Raw genomic sequence first — 20567 nt, 5'->3', positions numbered from 1 at the left:
TTATAGGTAATTCCTCTTCTATGTATTGAATTGGTTCAAAATGCAGAACTGTTTTATTAAATGTCATGCACGTTTTATGTAAACTATTATTAACTGGCAAAATGTTGTTTCAGAAGATCTTACTGTGTTTAAAAGATGGATTTTAAACCTCATTTTAGTTGAAGTTTAATTTGCATTTTTTAAAAAAATACGACCTTGTCGATAAGAAGGGGTCATTCATTACTTTCTAGGTAAATGATGTGTAAAAATAGTAAATGTGAGTTAGCACAAATTATTCTATAGGTATGTGTGCAACACAGCTTCATGGTAAGCAAGTTGCAGTATTGAGTTGTTGTAAAGATTATATTTCATTATATATTAATCAGTGTGTTTTAAGAAATTCTGAAAAAAAAAATAACTAAAATACCAGTGTTGTAAATGGTTGTGCGGCACGAGAATCTTTTTGGCCAAGATCCACAAAACACATAGGGTGTTGGCTGAAGTGAATTGGGCGAGCTCTGGGAGAGGGAGATAACAGCAGCAGGGCACCCTTTGCACCCCTTCGGAAGGAGGTTGGACTGGGCATACAGCTGAGGCTCAGGGCACTTAGGGCAGACCATGGCCGTTCTGGCCGTGGCTGCCCATTCTGCCTTGCCTCCTTTCATGCCCCGAGGTGCCCCATCCCTCCTGCTAGTGCCTTCCCTGGCCCATTTGACAGCGTAGCTCTGGCACACCACCGTCGCTTCTCTGGCTTGGGAGCCAGAGGTCGGCCGGCTTTCCTTCAGGCTGAGCAGTTTCAGGGAAGGGGCTGAAGAAACTAAAAAAGCTCAGGTTTGTTTGAAATTGTTTTGCTGGTTCTTTCTGTGATTCATGAGGGTGGACTGTGGACTGTGTGGAATATGTTTTCCGGATGGTTGTGAGGGAGGTGTTAGCTGAAGCACGCTTCCTAAAGCCTGAAGTAAATCTTGGTGAGACAAAAAAATTGAAATAACTTATAAGTCGGATACAGAACATACAGGTTCTGTTCATGTTACCAGTCAGATTGGGGAGAAAATACTCTGAAGCTAAATGCTTCAGGAAGTGTAATATCAAGAACAATCAGTTACTTAATAAGTGTTTTCTATTTAAAATGCTGTCTGTTCTTCATTACTCAGAGTTGTTATTTTTAAAATGTGCATGAGTTGAAGTTGAATTAGTGCGTTTTATAAATACCAGGTCTTTAAACATGAGGTATAAGAGGGCACTCAGAACAGAGGAGTGTAAAGAGTATACAGTGTCTTCCACCCCCATGTCAGTGGCTTGATGGTGTCATCATCACTGTTAATTTATTTATTTAACCACTTGAAATTGCTGATGTTTGACTTGCAAGTTCATTTCTTGGCATGGTAGGAAGTTTGAAGTGTTTCTGAATGCAATACTGAAGTATTTCATCAGAAAGGAAGGGTCGTAGAAGAGACTTGGGAACTGTGTCTCCTTTTCTCTGGGTTGGGTGGATCTGAGTAAAGGCATGGTGGCAGGGCAGTGCGGGGAAAACTTACACCCCTTCATGTGAAACTTTCGTATGTTGGGACTCTCAGCCTAGGATTGCTTTTAATACCTTATTAATTCATTGCAGGGCAAGGAAACAATGAAAAAAATACGTAACTTGTGGTGAGTTCAGAGATCCTAGAAAAATTCCTCAAATTATTGGAAACATAGGTCTTCCTAAATGTTTTGCACTGAGCAGAATTCTGATAGTATTTATTAAATGTCTTCTTTTGTTTGTCTTTCCATTTTGCAGTCACATGGTAAAAGTTTCAGAAATGGTTTAATGCAGTCAAATTTTCCCTGTAAAATGAATACTTTAAATATGTTGGTGCTGAGAGTTTTCTTCAATCCCTGAAACATGTGAAGACAGGGAATCCAGGAAAGAATGGAAGGAGAAGTGACTGTTAGTTGCTGTTACGGTGTAACAAATCTCTGAGGTTAATTTGGATTCTCCTGCACATCTGTGTGTGTATCGTGTTCCTGAGTCTGCGTGCACATTTGGTAAGGTGTATTGTAAAGTACGGAAAATGAGTCTTATGCTCCGAAGAGGAGATCTCTTTCCATCTTGCCTTATCCATTCTGCCTTCTGCAACGGTTGCCTAAGCCTAATTCCCTTTTATGTGATATTGATTAACAGCCATGCTGAGTCTAGGACTGTCAGAAGGACTAAAGGGTATTTAATTATTCAGCTAGAATAAAGTAGAAGACAGTGCAGGAGCAGCAGCAGCAGCTGTAACGTAAGATATTGGCACTTCATCTCCAAAATACAAGAATTCTATCCCTCTAGTTTGAAGGAAATTCAGAGAAGTCTGAGGACTGACTGGAGAAAATAAGTGAGCGATGGGCTTGTCCTCAAGCATACTTTGGTTATGTTATTAAGGCACAATGCCAAGTGATTACACTCCCACGAAAAGAACACCATTTTAGCAGACACACAATATTCCTAAAGTCATTTTCAAAGAGGAAGAAATGTGCAAGAGCTTTTGTCTTAATTTTTGATAGGTGTATCACCTCTATAAATTGTACTTTTGTACATACACATGAAGATTTCACATATGTTGAATAATTATTTGTGAAAATCCCCAGTTCTTACGTGTAGCTTCAATGTGCAAATTTATTGTAGAAAAGTTCATGTGTTTGTCTGGTTTTGGATTTGGACTGGGTTCAAAAGAAGTAGTTGAATCTTTTTGATACTTAGAAGATGAAATATAAAAATTATGGGTTGTGTTCAACTAAGAAGGTTAAGTAAAATCACCATTAGATATTTTGTCCTGTAACATTACAATGATACCTGCCACAAATCTGCAGCAGGATTTTTTTCTGTGGTCATAAATTGCAAGGAGTATGCATTAATGTTCCACTAAAACACATCCTGGTGTGTCTCGATACTGGAACCATCAGGAGGTCCCAGAGCTGTAGGCTGTTGGGGGCTGGGAGAGTACCACTGTGTCCTTGCTTTGTTTGTATATTCTTCATTAGATATCTACTTTTGCCATGGTTAAAGAAGAGGTACTGGCTAAAGTGGATGTTTGACTTGATGTAGTAAGTGTGTTTTTATGGTCTTTTAATTCTAAATTAAATAATTTTAAATATTGTGTTCATATTATGCAGAATTGTGTTTTGTGGCAAATACATTAAAAATTTAAAGTGCTTGAAAATAATGATTTATGTAAATTGGAACACAAATACACTTCTTTTAGTATGAGACTAAGTTACCTTTTGTCTGGACTAAACTGTAAGGAACATCTTTATAGAATATTATTTCTTAAATCAGAAAATAACGATAGTATTGTTTGTATTTTTCCTAGCCTGTTTTAGTTCAGCATTAGAAGCAGTGGCAGCCTGTCCCAGAGCTGTATGTTTCTGTCTCTTAACATCAAGAGCTTGGATGTGATATCGTTCATTTACTAAGGAACATAGAAAACACCAGTGTGCTGATATTTGTGGGATTTTGATTTTATTTATGTGTGTTTGTATTCAGTATGCAACTATGGATGGATTTTTTTTCCCTTGTTGGGGAGGGAGTGGCATAGAAGAGACAGGAGAAGAGAATCCAGTAGCTAGTTCTCAGTTTTTGAAATTATTATTCTTATTTTCGTCTTTAAAAATAGCCCTCCTTACAGATTAAGACTCATCAGAGCAGAATGAAGATGACAGAACAAACCAGTGCTGTGCTTTCTGGTAAAACAGTGTACTGCCCAGTCTTTCCACCTCACGAGATCTTCACATCTTTTATTCTCAGTTGTGTTAATTTTTTGGAGTTTTTAGGAACGTGGATGGACAGTAGCTCTCCGCACTGGGTTTAAACTGGATCAGAGCATGTAGTTACAAAGCAGAGCAGAAAGAGAGCGAGTTTATGGGGGATATCAATTGTTGGTATGCTGAGTACGAACTAAAGGCAGCTTGTCACACTATTTAAGAAGTAAACTTTAGTGTGACTGGCAAATAGATCACGAACTGAAATAATGTCATTGTTTTACTCATTAAAGCTGGAGCAATGAAGTAAACAATGTTCCAGTAGCATCGCAGCGTGTCTGTGCGTGGTCTCTTCAGAATGAGATGAGGTAGTGCTGTTAGAAAAAAGAAATAATTTTAAATTAATTCTTTTTTGCTTCCACAACTACACCTTAATTAGTTGGTATGTGATCATGATGGCGCAGGTCAGTTGCTAAATCTCTAGAGTGACTGATATCTGTCCTGTCCTGCGCTGCCCAGTCCTTTTAATATTTATATGTGTCTGCATGGATTTTCTTAAACTGATACTGAACCTACAGTTCGAGGGGTAGTTCTGTCACTTCACAAGCAATGTCTCGTCATAGAAAAATGTATATAAACCTCTGCACGTCATTTGTATTGGATAGTGGTTTTTTGACTTTTCTAAAAAAGTTTCTCCACAATCTAATTTATTTAGTGACAGTCACTAAATGCACAGAAGCACTTGGTTCTATGTATAAATTCCATATCATGATAGAAATGTCTCCCAATGCTGCGCATTTCAGTTCAATTATTGTTGCATTTATTGAATGGTTAAAGTTACTCAGCCTTTGGCCTTGAGCCGTTGTAGCACGCCTCAGGTGGTGAGTAAATTGCCTACAAATGCGCTGCTTGTCATGTCTTATTGCTTAATTTATTCTTTGGAATAAGTTTAGTCTCGTAATAGGCAGGCACATCACGAAGCAAGAAAGCAGTAGACAGGGACAAAATATTAGCCTTGTAAAGAAAGCCCTTCCCAACATTGAGTCACTTATCTTTCATAGAAGGTAATAAATATTGAAATTAATGGCATGCTTCTGCTTTAAAGAATTTTGCAGAATGTTTGCATCTGTTGGCACACTCTTAATGAAGTGCCCCTTAACTAGCCCCGTAGTGGGTCTGCATTACCATCTGATGATAATATTTGAGCCCCCTTTTCATGGGGAGGAAGAATTGAAGTGCATTGGTGGAGGGATGCCTGTACTCAAAAAATCACCAGTGAATTAAAATATATTCATCACTTTTAATAGTAATGATTGTCTAGAGTGCTTTTGTAGAGTCACAGAGTCAATACAATACAATTTTAATGATGGGTTTTTTTTAACTTGATATTTCTGAAAAGTGACACCTGTGCCTCTTTCGAAACCGAGGTACTTTTTCCATCTGAAAACACCTTTCAGTTACATAACTGCGAATAGCTCAGCAGCTCACGAAAAAATAAAGGAGAAACAAGATCATTTCAATTCTGCATAATGAACTTTATTCTTCCAGAGTCTACATTGCAATGCGTACAACGTAGAAATCACTCAGGAATCAGCCATGGTTTATGTTGCCAGAACCTCATAATAGTATTACTGAATTATAGATACCTTGATACGTTGCTCTTCTTAACGCTGTTTTTTATTACATTACAGTATATCTTACTATTCTTTGGTGCGTGACTTCAGATTTTAGAATGATCTATCATTTCAGAGGGCACAAAATTACTTATCGGTTGGCTCTTTAATGAGATTGTATGCTATTATATCTTGCTCCATTCAATAAAACCAAAGTGTATTTGTAGGTCTGTGTCTCTAGAAATTTCTATGGATGATGGATTCAATCTTACTAAAACACTTGGTTTGATTTCTTTAATAAATTTTAAATACTTTATGCCCAGAATGGCAAAGTCTAGTACTTAGTATTTTCTGGTGCCCAAGCCTGGACTATTAGAACATGCAGTCTAAATAAATAAAACAATACGAAGACCCTTGAAACCCAGTAGAAAATCTTTGACTTTAGTGATGAAAGGGAGCACATCAAATTTCTGAACGCAGCACGCTTTTTGGTAGTCCTCATTTCGTAGCATCAAATCTTGGATGAGTTTTTGTCTTGTAAAATGTGCATCAGTAGGGCCTGAACCCAAATAAGTATATGGACTAATTTCCAACCTTAAACTGTGGTGAATATAATGCACTACTTTATTTGTTCCATTTGCAGTATTTCTTCACAAATCCGTCCTATCTGCCTCTTGCACAAACAGTGTGTTCACCTTAAGCTTGTTTGAGAATAAATGTTTTGTCACTTGCAGTCCTTTTTGTTTGGGATTTGCGTTGTGTTTAAGGAGATCCATTGGGTGTATGTAGAGCGGTGACTTTCATGTGGAGTGTTTTCCATATTCCAACCATTAGCAACCACAGATAAATTTAATCATAGCACTGAAAAAATATGGAGAGCTGTACAGAATACTAATAAAGTGAATCATGAATTTTTAAGGTCTCAGAGGAAACTCTAAAAAGAAATTGATTAATCACTGTGTTATAGCAATATAACACCTTGAAATAGGCTCTTACTAGGGAGAGCAGTGTAAGATAGTGGTTTAGTATCAGTGCTGGAAGGCAGTAATGTCCGTGAAGCAGTTCTGGCTCAGTAACGGGTTTGCTGTCTGTTAATCACTTCAGGATTTCTCTTGTGTTCGTCTTGTACTGAACTCGGTGCAGGTGGGTGCAAGCACACACTCAGGGCGTGAAACCGTACTCTGAATTTGACACTGTTTTTGTTAGTTCACTCATCTGTGACACGGAAATGAAACCTGCTTTAGCTGTTGAGTAAGGAAAATTGATGTTGAGATGTTTCTCCAGACCTTCCCACAGTTTTCTTTCTACCTAGAGGGAGATAGTAGTGTTGCCACACACTTTGATATGAAAGTGTTGTGTAGAGTTTTAGTGTGTTACAATACTAAGAACCATGGCATATGCCTTCAGAAATCTTGGTGCCGCAGCCAGTGGGCCCAGAAACACATGCGTGGTTTTGCAGTACAGCTTCTGACATGAAAGCTACTCCATCACTCAAGTAAATCCTGAGCCATCTTGCTGTGGAAAACTGGTAATTTATTCATTTTTACATATTTTCTTCCTTTTTTTCTTACACTTTCTCTCTAGAAAAAACACGATGTAGGGAAAATGGTAGCGAAGCAATGGGTAATTCTTTATGAAAAATTATGTAGAAGCAGCAGTATGCACAAGCGGCATGCTCACTAGAGCTACAGTAGGAAAAAAAATCACCTATGAGCATAATATTTAGGGCTCCAAAACAGGTTAACATAATAAGTGGCAATAAACACATTTAAAGAAGTAAAGGATAAATGTAAAGAAAAATGTTGTGGCTCCTTAGTCAAAATTAGATTTCGCAGAGTATAGTGAGGTAGAATTGTGAAGCCTGAGAGATTGGATCCATTTGCTGTTAATGTTCAACTCTCATGCACTAGATTTTCTGCCCTGAAAGAAAAATATGTGTTCTCTAGAATAATCCAGCTTTTCATTTCATTTTGCAGCCTTGTCTAAGCAGATGAATCTGATAATTCCTTAAATGGGAGATTTGCCAGCTGAGAAACCTAGAGGGCAACAAATGGGCAGTGATGACAGAATGTCTTGAATGCTGAGAATGTTGTTTTGATTCCAGACTGTTTAAAAATATATTTGTCTAGTGGAAGGTAAAATGTTACGCAGGCAGATAACACAGGAGATTTCCTAGGCAGTACACGCGTGCACGCATACACACACCCCCCCAAACACAGTATTTGGTTTTGTTTTTTTTTTTTTTTTCGGGTAGGCTTAACCCAGATAAATTAGATTGCAAAAGCTTTCACTTAAAAAAAAAAAAAAAAAAAAGGGCAGGACACAACGCAGTGAAATCAAAGCAACTCTGCCTTAAGGCTGCAGAGATTTCCTTATCTTATCCTGCTGTTTCTAGGTATTGCAAAACATATGGCTCACCTTTAGGGGCAGCCCCCAAACAGTGGGAGATGGTGCATCCCGTCTGTGCTGCAGCAACTGGAGGTGCAATAACAAGGTGAATTGAGGACGCCAAGATGACTGTGTTTAAGCTCGTTGCTGGTTTAGTGGGGTGGGGGTTGGGGGGCGCGTTTGCTTTGGGTGGGTTTTTTTAGCTACTGTGTCGATTTGCCTTGACTTTTGTACAGGTCTGAACACAGTACTGCTGGAGAGGTAATTGCTTTGGGGAAACTTGGCAGCCTGAATAAGGAATAAGGATTTTAAGATTGTAGATATTGGGAAAAGTCAAGAAAGGGACAAAACCTAAGAATGAGGGCAGTTCTCTGTGTCTCCCACATTTTATTCTGCCAGCAGCTGAATTGACTGAATAGGCTCCTGTCCCCCACTGTTCACAATTGTTCAGAATTGCTCCCACGAGACTTAGTTGATCATGCAGTCACTCCGTAACCTGATTTGTTCACTATAATCTAGGTTAGTTTAAACACTTTCTAACACCAACCCTCTGAACTCTTATTTTAATCAGAGTCGTTTTGACATAAGCAGTTATTCCACAGATACTGAGGGGCAGCAATGTTCGGCAGGAATGTGAGGGAAGAGTGATTACGAGAAGCAAGGGAATAAGGCTACACCAGTGAAGCTTCACTCAGAACAAGAAGCATGACTGTGGCCTGAAATTACAAACTGTAGTGGGCAGAATGGGGAATATGGCTAGACTTACTGCTACCCTGATTAAATTTAACTTTTTAATGACTATCTTCCAAAATTTCTAAGCAGATCTTCAAAGCTTCTTAGCCTATGTCTCATGGTTTTCCTAAGTAATTTCAAAGGCTATGGCAAAAAATTACTATAACACCTTCCATCTCACCAAAACACTTAGATGTAAAGAAAACAAAATCTGTAAACTGAGATGCAAATAGAGTCTTAATGATCCTTTTGTTCTTGCTGCAATCGTTACTATAATTCTTTGACTTCAGTGAATCTTTTGATAGAATGTCCTTCTTTTCCTGCTAACATAATACAAGAAAACCTCTCACTATAATGAGGACTGAATATTCATGCATCTCAGCTTTAGGCATCAGCATCCATATACATATACTTAAATTGGAATCAAAGTTAAGTGGCATGAAAATCCCTGACATGTTCTGTCATGAAATAAAAAGGTTCTGTTTCATTTAATAAAGCATAATAAAAGCAGGTATCTTTCTGTGCAAATCCTTACTATCGCTTTTCATAGTTTTTTCAATTTGCAGAAGGAGAGTTTAGTTTCCAAGATGAAAAGACTGACATATTTTCCAGAGCTGCAGGCCATGTCTCTTTTGTTTTGAAGTCAATGGTAATTGCACTTCTCAGACCCTGGGAAAAATCACCTTTTAATGCTGACTAAAAGTAATATCATATACTGGCTACATAAAATTCAGTAGTATAAAATGTACATGAATGTGCAGTGTTATTGTCAGGACATACAAGTATATATACAAAATTAACCAGTCTGTGTTGTAATTTGGGTTATTGTCCTGATCTGTATGGCTTTCAGATGTTCTTAATTTCTCGCTTCAGCATTTGAAAAGAAACCAAACCCTATTATTTATTGAACAGAGCTAGAAGAATTTATTAAATAAAGTTGGTGTAGAGGTAAGCATTTAACACTGCAAGACACTTCATGGTGCTGAAAGTAATAAGAAGCATTTTCCTCACTCCATTCTTAAGTTCTTTGGTCCTTGCATTCTTTCAAGAAATTATCTTTGGAGCAACAGAATCACGACCTTTGGGCTTTCATGCTGGAGTGGCAAGGTGAAGGAAGCTTCAGGAAAAAAGGAAAGCAACTTAACTCTGCCTTTTTCCACATTTCAAAAGTCCTTCTCCCTCTTCAGCAGGTTTAACTAATTAGTTGAATTGTCAAGCTTTGGTGTGGTTTTATGTTGGTTTTTTTTTAAGCTGAGCTCTGACACTTCAGATTTTTCGTAATGTCTTTGGGAAACACTTTACAGACTTTACTATGTCTGAACGTACTATGAGATAGAGAATATAAACTATGTATTGACTAAAACATTTAGATAACAAATTACTAAGATCCTGACTACTCTTTGTGTGTGTCCCTTCAATAAAGTACAGACTAGACAGTCATTACAAATCTGTGAGCTTTATTAGCTAAAATACCTCTTCAGGTAGATGGGAATATGAAATAAAGCAAACCAAAGATGGTTAGATCATACTGTTCATGGTATCAGAATTGTGTTAAAGCATAAAACATCACATACATTGTGAAATACTTCAGTAATACTTTACTGAAATTCGTTAAAAGAATTTATTGCAATCTCGTTATGCAAACAAACTTTTCTCACATATACCAGTCAAAAGAGGTGAATTTAGTCTCAGCGTAGGGGTATAGATACTCATCTACTCCTGTAAGGCATATGATCATGAGACGTGTAGTATCAACCATCAGGTTAACCAGATTAACCAATCAGCTGGACCAAAATTTAGAGAAGTTATTTACTGTATCATGCAGGTGATAATTTTGAAAGTTTTTTTCCTGGAATTTCACTTCTACTGCTGACTCTTGCAGTATTTTATTTAGAAGTTCAAATGTGGTGAAATATGTAGGTTACTGGCCAGCTCAAGGGATTGAAACAAAGAAGCTGCCAGACCTGTGCTTTTTGCTCCAGAGTCTGTGTGACATTTGTTGGAGGGTTTTTTGTCTGCATGTTTTGAAGTGCTCAGGTTTTTCACAGCCCTGTTTACTGCAGATAAATTCATGTTCCTGCTCTTTTTTTCATTTAGTATATTTCTCTAGCCAGTATTCTCTGCTTTGTTTTTGATATCTGGAATAGTATAACCCATTACTGTATGTCCTCATTTTAATTGGGGGAGGATTACAATTCACATAGTTAAATGGTAATTTAATTTAATATAAATAATTTTTACTCCTATAGCTCTACAAGTGATTTAGGTAAAAGGAACAGGCAATGTTGGAAGGTAATCTGCAGTATGACAAAAACATTCTGTGTCTTTAGTCATCAGTCTTCAGCTTTGTTATAGCTGCTCTACCAGCATAAACTTTGTGTGATCAGAAAGAACATTTCCTGTTCTGTATCTTTAAGACCTTGGGTCTGTCTGGGTTCAATATGCAAGTTTGCACCCATACACTTCTTATTAAGCTGCTTATTTTCTATGTACATAGAAAATATGTAATTTTAATATGGAGATATTATTATTATAGGATCATAAGATAATTCAAGTCGGAAGGGACCTCAGGAGGTCTCTAGTCCAATGCCTGACTCAAAGCAGGGTCAGCTCTGGGAACAGACCATTCTCTTCTGGGCTTGGCCCAGTCAGAACTTGAAAAATCCGAAGATGGAGACTGCACCGAAGTCTTGCAAGAAAATTCAGTATCTTCCTAATGCTGAAGATACTAGTTCCTGCATATAAAAATCTAACTTTCAAATAGATGTTACAAATAAGTGTTCTATGTATTAAGTCACTTCTGCTGTGCTTTTTAGAACAGCCATCTATTTGCACTCATAATACCGTCTGCATTTTTGCAGTATCTGACTGCTTAGCATGCCTTGTCCTTCCAAGTGTACGCTGCCAACCATACAAAGTGTGGTTGTTAGTGGAGCATGACTCTGGCTGTAAGCCTTATTCTTAGATGATTCCTGTCTTCTACTCAAACTCTTTTTTCTGCTTCTATTAAAAAACTCCAAGAATTTAGTGCAACTATTTATCTATAAAGCTGCTTGCGTATTTGCCCCTGGCTTAAAATAAAGGGAAGAATCTGTTTACGTAATAATTTTGGAAGTGCTTTAAAGAGATACTATTTACCTCAAGAATTAAAGAATTGTCTCAAGTGAGAAATAATACCCAGGAAATTCAGCTTCACTGACTAATATAGAGAACTGTTTCATAGAACATACAAATTAAAGTAGTGTTACATTCCCTTCCTGACAAAGACAGTTTCTTACTTAGGAAATTCATGACTGTTTTATTAAAAATGGCTAACACAGGAGAAGATTTTTCAACATTTTTAGCTTCAAAGTGTTCTTTTGATTAGATCCCATGTTTGTTCTGCTCAATACCACTGCCTTTCAAAGGAGCCTGTGGAAACAGGAGTGTGAAATGCTGCATTTCATGTGAAAGCGTGACTGACAAGTGTTGATGTTCGTATGGTTCAGGGCAGCCCTTGCTCGAGATACTGTCTGCTCTTTTGTAGAAGTAGAAAATATACAAAACAGAGGAGATGAAGCTGGGAAGGAAGAGGCTGGATTTGAATGACAGGGAAGTTGGCTGGCTGATGTGCAAGTGTGAATGTCTCTGGGATGAGTTTTCCAGTTTCAGGCCAGAGGGAAGGAGTGGGTGGAGAGTGCTTGTGAAACTGAGATTTCTGCTCCTGAGTTCACATGAAGACATCTCCAACAGCTCAGTATTTAATAACCTGCTAGGTACTTTACCAGGCAGTGTAAACACTTGTGATTGCGTTTTCAAAAATCAAGTCTGGTAACATCCGAGTAGCTGCTGTTCCTTGGCCCTGCTCTGAGATGGATGGTTGGTCTGTGATCCAGGGAATTGCTGGCTGTACCTCATCTTGCTGCTGCTTGATTCACAAGCTAAATAAGTTTCTGATCCCTAAATAACTGTATTTCAATTATCTCTTTCATTGTTACATACTTAAGTACAGCGTTTGTAGTCACTCTTTGGAATTGAATTCATACTGACGGCCATCTTTCCAGGTAAAAGGATGAGGCTATGGGTTAACATTAACTTGAAGTACTATTTTTAAGAGAATTCATGAATGTTGACTGTCAGCTTTACAACATCAAGATTTTCTGTGTCCCTCATGAAAACGTCCAGGGAAAATTAACCAGATAAACAGAGCTACCACTCCATTTGAGTCCTGGTGATTCCAACCCACAGTATGGATTATTGACTGCTGTATAACAGGTCCAGAAGAAGGCCATCTGTTAAAACCTCTCTTTTTCTAGATCTTCTTCCTGGCCGTTACCAGCTTTGCTCCTTTTTGTTTCCCACAACTTGTTAGAAAGGAATAAGAGCGTAACATCCTAGAGTAATTTTTTTCATCATTTGAGAGAATTTGATGAGATATGAGTATTTTTACAAATACTTCATTTCAACAGCGTGGCATGTTTGGGAAGACGTTGCCTGCAGTCCCTGAAATTTCAGCCCCTGCAGAGATCCAGTTACTGGAGCCTGCCTGGAAATAAAAGCTACTGGGATACAATGATAAAATAGTTTTCGTTTTAGAAAACTCTGCCCAAGAAATTAAATATTTTTTTATATTTCTATGAGAATTCTCTAGCAGCTTGCAAAGCAAGCAAAGTTTTGTCACCTATCATTCAGAAGGATGTACAACAAATGGAGAAATTTTGGCTTGACAGTTATGGTCAGGCCGTGTTCAGGAAGGGTACCCTGAAAACTGTCCTCATATCCAAACTTCTGAAAACGTCTGAATGGCTGGAAAACTTCCAAAAGTCCTTTCAGTGTTTGTGTGTTTCCCTGTTATTTTTGGCATTGTACGATTCCATAATGCATACGTTTCATTTCCATTTTCTGCCTGATAGCTCCAGCATTTTATACTTAGTGTGGTAATCAAACATATAACATCGTTCAGTACTGGGAAGAGATAAATGCGTTGTATGTTTGGTTCTCTCCCCACTCTAAATAATGCAGGTTTTTTCTTTGCGAAAATGTACCAGATAAGGAACGAACTAAAATGTTGGCTTGAGAAATATTATTATTAGAATGGGTCCATGGTACCAGTGATTCAGTCATCTGTCAGCCTGATAAATGGATTAGTGTAAGAGGTGTTCCAGTGGGGAAATGCAGCCCGTAGGGCTTCTAGCTAATTATATTTAAGTTGTTTAGTACTGCTGGGAAGCAGCATCCAGGCAATTACTGAAAGCTTTGATGCAGTGTGCACTATTAGAGTGTGTGTTCAGAAACTCATTACCCTTTCATGCTCGTATTGGATGGATTCTAGGAAGCTGACATGAAACAGAGAGCAGGAATCGATAACTAGAAAGACATTTTAGTTAGCTTCTGATCCATTTCCTGATTCAGCAGCTTCTAGCCTAGAGTGTTTCATACAATTGCTGTAATGTAAGGGGAAAACACGACTTAAATATATTAATTACCATATATATGCATCTAGTTACAGTAATGTGTAGCTGAAGTTCCACCCAAGACGAAGTCCCAAAAGGTACTTTGGGGACATGCCGCTCCCCAGATACCCTGTGGCATGTCCCAAGTGCCTGCCATCTCTGATCCTAGTAAGTTGATTGTAGTCGTTTCTCCTAGAGCCTGACCTTGCAACCATTATTTATGCCTCCGCAACATCAAGATTGTATTAACACAGTGCCCGTTGTATCCCGCCTTCAAAATTTCTTGGAAACTACAGCTAATCCAAAACGAAGCTGATGATATTGGCTCCACATATTATACCTTGTTTAAGAAAATTGTACTAGCTCTGTCTTTGCTCTGGGCTGCAATTCACATTACCGATGCACCTCAAGAAAGCTGTAGACGCTCTGCATGTCCAAATGTGGGAAACAACAAATCCTTTCACGTAATGCTCTGCAGTTGGGCACCTCCAAGATGTGCACACTGAAAGCAATGTGGTATTTGCACAAGTGAGGGCCAAAGACTTGAAAGTTCGTGTCTTAGGTTAGAGTGACAGATCTACTCAGGGCAAAAGTTACATGAATTAAACTGAATTGTGTGGCTTTCTTTTTAAGCTTGCACTTACTTTTAACATCAGTTAATGGTGATCATTAGGGCAATGCAAAGGAGACTACATGTCTTCTTTTCTGTTTCTTCTTCTATGCTTTTGCCCAAGGTAGAGTTAAATAAACAAATGAGAGGATTACACATCAATGCTTCCGAAGGGGATCATTCCATCCCACTTACCTGCAGTATCACAGATTTAATAATTAAGCACTTTTCTTTATGTTTTCCGTCACAACGGTCCTAGACATGCTGTGCTTTTTGTTTCATGTTTTATAAAGTTGAGCAGAATCTTGTGAGTTACTGTCAAGAGAGAGGTATATTTTTTCATCTGGACTTGTTAATTAGAAAGAGAGCATTTGATTTGCCTGAGGGTTGGTAAAAGAAATGTTGTGCTGTTTAATACGTATATATCTTTCTGATAAAAAATTATCAGAATTGCGGTGTTGTAGGTCACAGCACCCATGAATCCGTGTACTGTGAAAAATCCTGTTGCATTACTAAGTATTTTCAGTATTGGTACCTGCCTTGGTTACTGACAACTAAGCTTTCCATAAATTCACCATTATTGCTGAAAGTGCTGGCCTATCAAATAATGGTAGATAGCTCATGTATCTCCTGTCTCCGAAGCTATTATGCGTGATAGAGAGAATATCTGCTACATTCAAATACACAGCTGAAGCAGAAAAAAGCTAAAGCTGTTGAAGCGTCTGTGCAGGCAAAATGTTGACTGTGGTAAATAATTTTGAGAGTTGATGCTGTAACTGTGGTTTCCAGCCTGGCTCTGAGACCGGCTGTATTGAGTTACTGTTCAGGATGCTAAGAATGAATTTATCTCTGGAGAAGCCTGCATAAAAGGGATGGCAGAATATAGCCAAGTTAACGAGACCGTGCTTCTGAAATTCTTAATTTCATGACATCCACTAGCTTTGAGAGAGTTAGTTAAGATGAAACATGAAAAGAGTTTCCACTTGCAGTTTTGAGTTCCCTCGAGACACTTGCTTCAAAGTGGCAGCCCAGACTCTCTGAGCTGCACCCGAAAGAGTGCTGTATTCTGGGGAGAGGCTCTCAAGTCTTAAGTATTTTAAGTTTTTCTGGGAAGATGTTATTTCTGAGATTTTTGTGTTGCTTTGGTTCAGATTTTACCATTGGAAAACTTTTTGCACTAGTACTATAATGAATATTTATTTCAAAGTTGACTCTCTGATTTCTGACTGACTCATGACTTTGCTTCCTTCGTCAAATCTGAGCATTTGTCTATGGTAGATTTAAAATTTTAAAAAACCCTCCTGATTTCCTTTAAAGGAGGCGGCTATGGAGTAAAGATAGGTACGTGTCTAGAGAGGAAATATTTTATCATAGCAAGCCATTAAATAGTATTTATTTACTCTATAAGACTTTAGGACATATACATTAATATGCAGGCATTGGAGGGGGGATTCTGAACAGAGATTGAAGTTCCAGTGCGTAGGTATTCTGTGGAAACACGATTGAGAAACCCGGCGCGTTGTGCTGTGTTGAAAATGGTAGTCCTGGTTTTGAATCCATGTGATTGTGGTGTTATCCGTGATCCTTGTGCAGGCTCATCACTGGCCATGCCCCAGGGGTAGCCACAGCTGTGGTTACACTGCTGTGATTCTATATATTTTTTTGTATATATAATGTTAATCCTTTCAGAAACTAAAAACCCAGCATGTCAGCAGAAATTTTGCAAATGTTGGAATGTTCTCTTACTGATTCATACGCTTTTAGGAATTGCTTTGGAATATACAGTTTAGGTTATTTTTTGCAGAAGCATGGCGTAATTATTGACGTCCTATTGGAATCTTCCATATAGTCCTGGTTTACTACAAGTATAATCCCCCGGGAGTTGTTTGAAAATATTAAAGCTGTTTATCAGTTTGAAAGAAAGCAAAATACTAATGTTTTCCACTAGGTATCCTGCATTTCTTTCCCAGAGATACAGTGAAATGTCTCAAAAATGCTTTTGTAGTTCAGTGTCTGTTGAAGATGGTCTGTTTATCATTTAAACTCTGCTATGCCTTTAAAAGCCAGAAAGGAGGATAATAAATTAGTCACTCAATTAATGTTTTTTTATTATGGAACAGTGTAAAGAGAAATGTGATGAAACAGAATAATAATGTCACTGGCTTGGTTTTTCCTCATGTTGTCTAGTAAAAATAAAACAGTTTAGTTGAAACTATGCAGAAATACTATTTAAACATGAATCAAACTGGAAAATATTTAAGTATCTAAATCTGTTTAGAGAAATTTAGTAGGATTTACAAAAACATACTGTACTTTTTAGATGCTCTTACCTCTAGCCACCTGCACAGCTGATAACTTCAAGTGCCTCCTATAAATCTGGCCCCCGATTTCAGTTTCCTAAGCTTACGCAGGTGCCTGCAAAAGGAAATCTACATATGAAGCAGTGGATAAATACAGTATTTCATCTGTGGCACCAAATTGAGGCCTCCTTTAAGAGACTGTCACTTTATTGGCTTCTCGACGTTAATGGTTCCGTGTGCCATGGCAGCCACCGAGCTCGTGCTCTGCTGTGTCCCGGCAGGCAGCTGCTCTCTGACCAGCGCTGTGGGGACAGGGGTGAGAGGCAACATTTGTATTCTTCAGTTAAATTTGCACTTCTGATGTAAACAAGGATTTTTGTATTGACTGCGTGCGAGTTGGATGTCAATGTTTTCCATGGTTCTGCTTCACGGAGGTTGTGTCTGATAGAGCAGCTGAGAGATGCGGGGATCGATGGACTTATTTGCACAGTTTGGCTGACACTTGTATTTTCAAAAGTAATGCAACATCCAAAGTCAAACCCGATGTACCAGATTGCAATCAGTGAAAATGAATGACGTTTTTTAACTATTATTTTTCATTGGTATTTAAAGCATGGTTAAATTTTGTGGTGGCTTAGCAGCCCAAGGCATGGCAACAGCACTAGCACTAGCTAAATTGATGCTTCCAATATCTTTCCTTATCATTGCTTAAGGAATTAAATTTTTAAGGTCTCTAACTATGAGAGCAGTTCAGTGTAACACTTCGGCCGTTTCTTTTTCTTCTTTCCTTTTCTTCTCCCATTCCCCCTGTTGGGAGAAGCCCATGTTACTTGTATACCCGGAGTAAGGCTTCTGTTGTAGGGAGTCAGCAGCACCTGCATTTTAGCTGAGGTGGGGAACCGCTTGTCGGACCCACTGAAATGCCACGGTAGGAAGCTTTTTCTGCCCAGAAAGCTTACTACCCACGGGGACGGGACTGACAAGTAGTTAATAACATGAAGCATGTTATTTGTTGTTCTACACCTGTGGAGCAACGGTGCAGATCCAGAGAGCAGCATTGGCATTGCCTGCCTTCGGTTGTCTTAATGATATCCTAAGTGACCCTTGTGAAGAGAGCTCCTGCTCACGCTCTCCTGTGACCGAGTCTTTTCAGCTCATGGAGGAAAGAACAGGCTTCCTAAATTAGAAACCAGAATATTATTTGCAGTGGAATTTGGTCCACCTGTCTCTGGAAGGATGGTTGTAATTCTCTGACTCCACATATGGCCTGAACACACACCCACTCTCTTACTATGTGTGTGTACATATGCACATAGGTGTCACTAAGTATGTGCTAGCACCAGCATCTTGGCATGCACAGCACTCATCACTATCCAGTTCTTTAGTTACAAAGCTAGACAATTGTTTCGGATCATAATATGCTTAATTTATGGCCAGGAAGAGGTGACTACCTCATCTGCTCTCCCTTTCTCCTTATTGCAAGCTTTGCCTATCTGTATGAAACCCATTAACTTGTATATGACTACAGGATAACTTGCATTTTCACAAAAATTCATGTGCTGGAAAAGTCCCACTAAACCTTGATATCAACAAACGGAGAATCTCTTTATTGTCTTCTTGATAGCTGTGTTAATGGTTAGTCAGAGGTGGTGAAAAGCATGTGCTTTGTTTCTCATTTGAATTTGGCATCAGCTTCTAGATGCCGATTTATGTATACCCTTCTTTGCTAGATTAACAAGCCAGTTGGTGCTTAGTATTTTCTCCCCATGAAAACACTTAGATGCTATAATCAGGTCATCTGTCTTTTTTTTTTTCATAAACTATACAAGTTGAACTCTATGAATACTTCATATTAAAGTATTTTCTACAGCGCTGTAATCACTTTTGCATCTGTCTTCTGTAATGTCTGGTCCTTTCTTTTTTCCAATTTCTTTCTAAATCATGAAGACCCGAATCCTGTTGTAAGTAGTGATAGGTTGTAATGTTAATACTACCAATGAAAGTTTAAAAATGAAAGTTTAAAAAACGTTTTCTGTCTTTGGGTACTGTTTTTTTTCAAAGCTTTTATTAGCACTGGTTTCTGTATGAAATTAGATTTTAAGAAACTCTTTTATTGTTGAGTAAAGCCTATGGGATAGGGGCATCTGCTAGCATGACAAATAATTACAACCATGCATGTGTATGCTGTCGCCCAATCTTAAGGGAACTCTTTGTAACGTTTAAGTGTCACTGGCACTTAGGGATAATAGAATAATAAAGAAATCATGTATTTTAATCTCTAATTTGTCTCTTTCCCCTTGCTTTGTTCTTGAAAAACATTTATTTACTTGGCTTTAGTCTTCACGCAAAAAAACTTTTTCAGTAGACAGCCAGCATGAACGTTTTTAACAAAAAGTTGTCTGGCAAGGTAACTACGCCTGGTCTTATCATAGGATTCGATTCACTCTTCCAGCTGATGTTACCAGTGCTGCCTGCACTGTTGCCTTCTACCTGCTCTGTGTCAGCCTGGGAAGATGAATGGCCTTTAAGCAATCCCGTCACTGGTAAAGCTAGCAGTGGTACAGTACATAAGATTTGTAACCAGAACAAATGAAAACATGACCCAGCCAATTTATGGGTATTATTATCACAGAAAGAATTAGTAAAATTTCTTCAATAACAGTACCTCCATCTACACAGTATGAGTACCTGGTATTTTACAGTGTTGTTTAAACTCCATGAATCTTGCAGAAACCATCAGCACTGATGAGCCAGTTATTTTTCTGGTATTTGTCATCAGAGCAGCTTCAATATGTGTTAGTTACTGTTGCATAGCGTAATGTCAGAGTATTGAATAGAGATAATTTTAATATAATAACACTCTTAACTGTTTTCCCATAAGGCATGAAGAAGTTGTAACAGAAAAATCCTCTAATTGTTGCTTGGATTTTCAGATTTTATATTTATACTTTTTGAGTATATTATATTTTGCGTGAACATAACATGCTCCACAAAAAAATGAGATGGGAGACAATTCGAGAATAAGATGGAGAGATGACAGCAGTCTGCCATCTGAGAATTAGATAGGTGATTATATAGGTGGCCAGGTAGATGGAGGTTCATATGCATTCAGTAGACAAACTCAGCAAAACTACAGCCTTCTAACTGATGTATTGTTAGTACTTTGTAACACTTAAATAGTAATTTCTTGACTCTTGTATAGTCATTCACCTCTGATTAGGATAGGTATAACTCTTTTCTCAGGTGAGTAGTTCTGTTTGGTTAGATGGTGTATGTGTCTCACAGTGATGTAAATGAGAACATGTTGTAGTACTGCAGACTGAGAATTAGAACCGGATTTATGAAAGCTTCTCCTGATGATGTGTTTAAATATATTGTTTATTAGATTGATTATATCGTAAAATTATCCTTAATGTATAGTTTTAAAAGCTGTGAGACATTCATATGGAAGAGTATAATTAATTTAAAAAGTCTCCAATTAATATCTCATTTCACTTTACTGCATTTAATTGTTAGATTATATAGACAACAACTGAGCATAGGACTTAAGGCTTGAAACGCAGGAGTAGGAAACTGGTCAAGACACACGGTGGTCGAACAGCAGAGGAAACATGAAATAGGCTTTACTCATCATGCTGGATGGCAGGCATGGATAAGTCGGCAAATAGGTTTATTATTGCAGAAAAATGCCAGGCTATCTTTCATGTTTGATTTTCGTAAATGCTTTCCTTTAGACTTTCCCCCAAAAACATACGGGAATGTTATTTCTTTGGCCTACTTACTTCTTTTT

General features: G+C 38.1%; 1 protein-coding gene across 1 annotated transcript in view; it reads left to right on the top strand.

The window, feature by feature from the left end:
- The window catches only part of TBL1X (transducin beta like 1 X-linked), a 143816-nt gene that overhangs the window by 29480 nt on the left and 93769 nt on the right, over nucleotides 1-20567 (top strand). The gene's annotated exons all lie outside the window — the stretch shown is intronic.

The sequence above is a fragment of the Tauraco erythrolophus genome, chromosome 1 (assembly GCF_009769465.1).
Source record: "Tauraco erythrolophus isolate bTauEry1 chromosome 1, bTauEry1.pri, whole genome shotgun sequence".
NCBI classification, from domain to species: domain Eukaryota; kingdom Metazoa; phylum Chordata; class Aves; order Musophagiformes; family Musophagidae; genus Tauraco; species Tauraco erythrolophus.
This window is presented reverse-complemented; position numbering and strand designations above follow the sequence as displayed.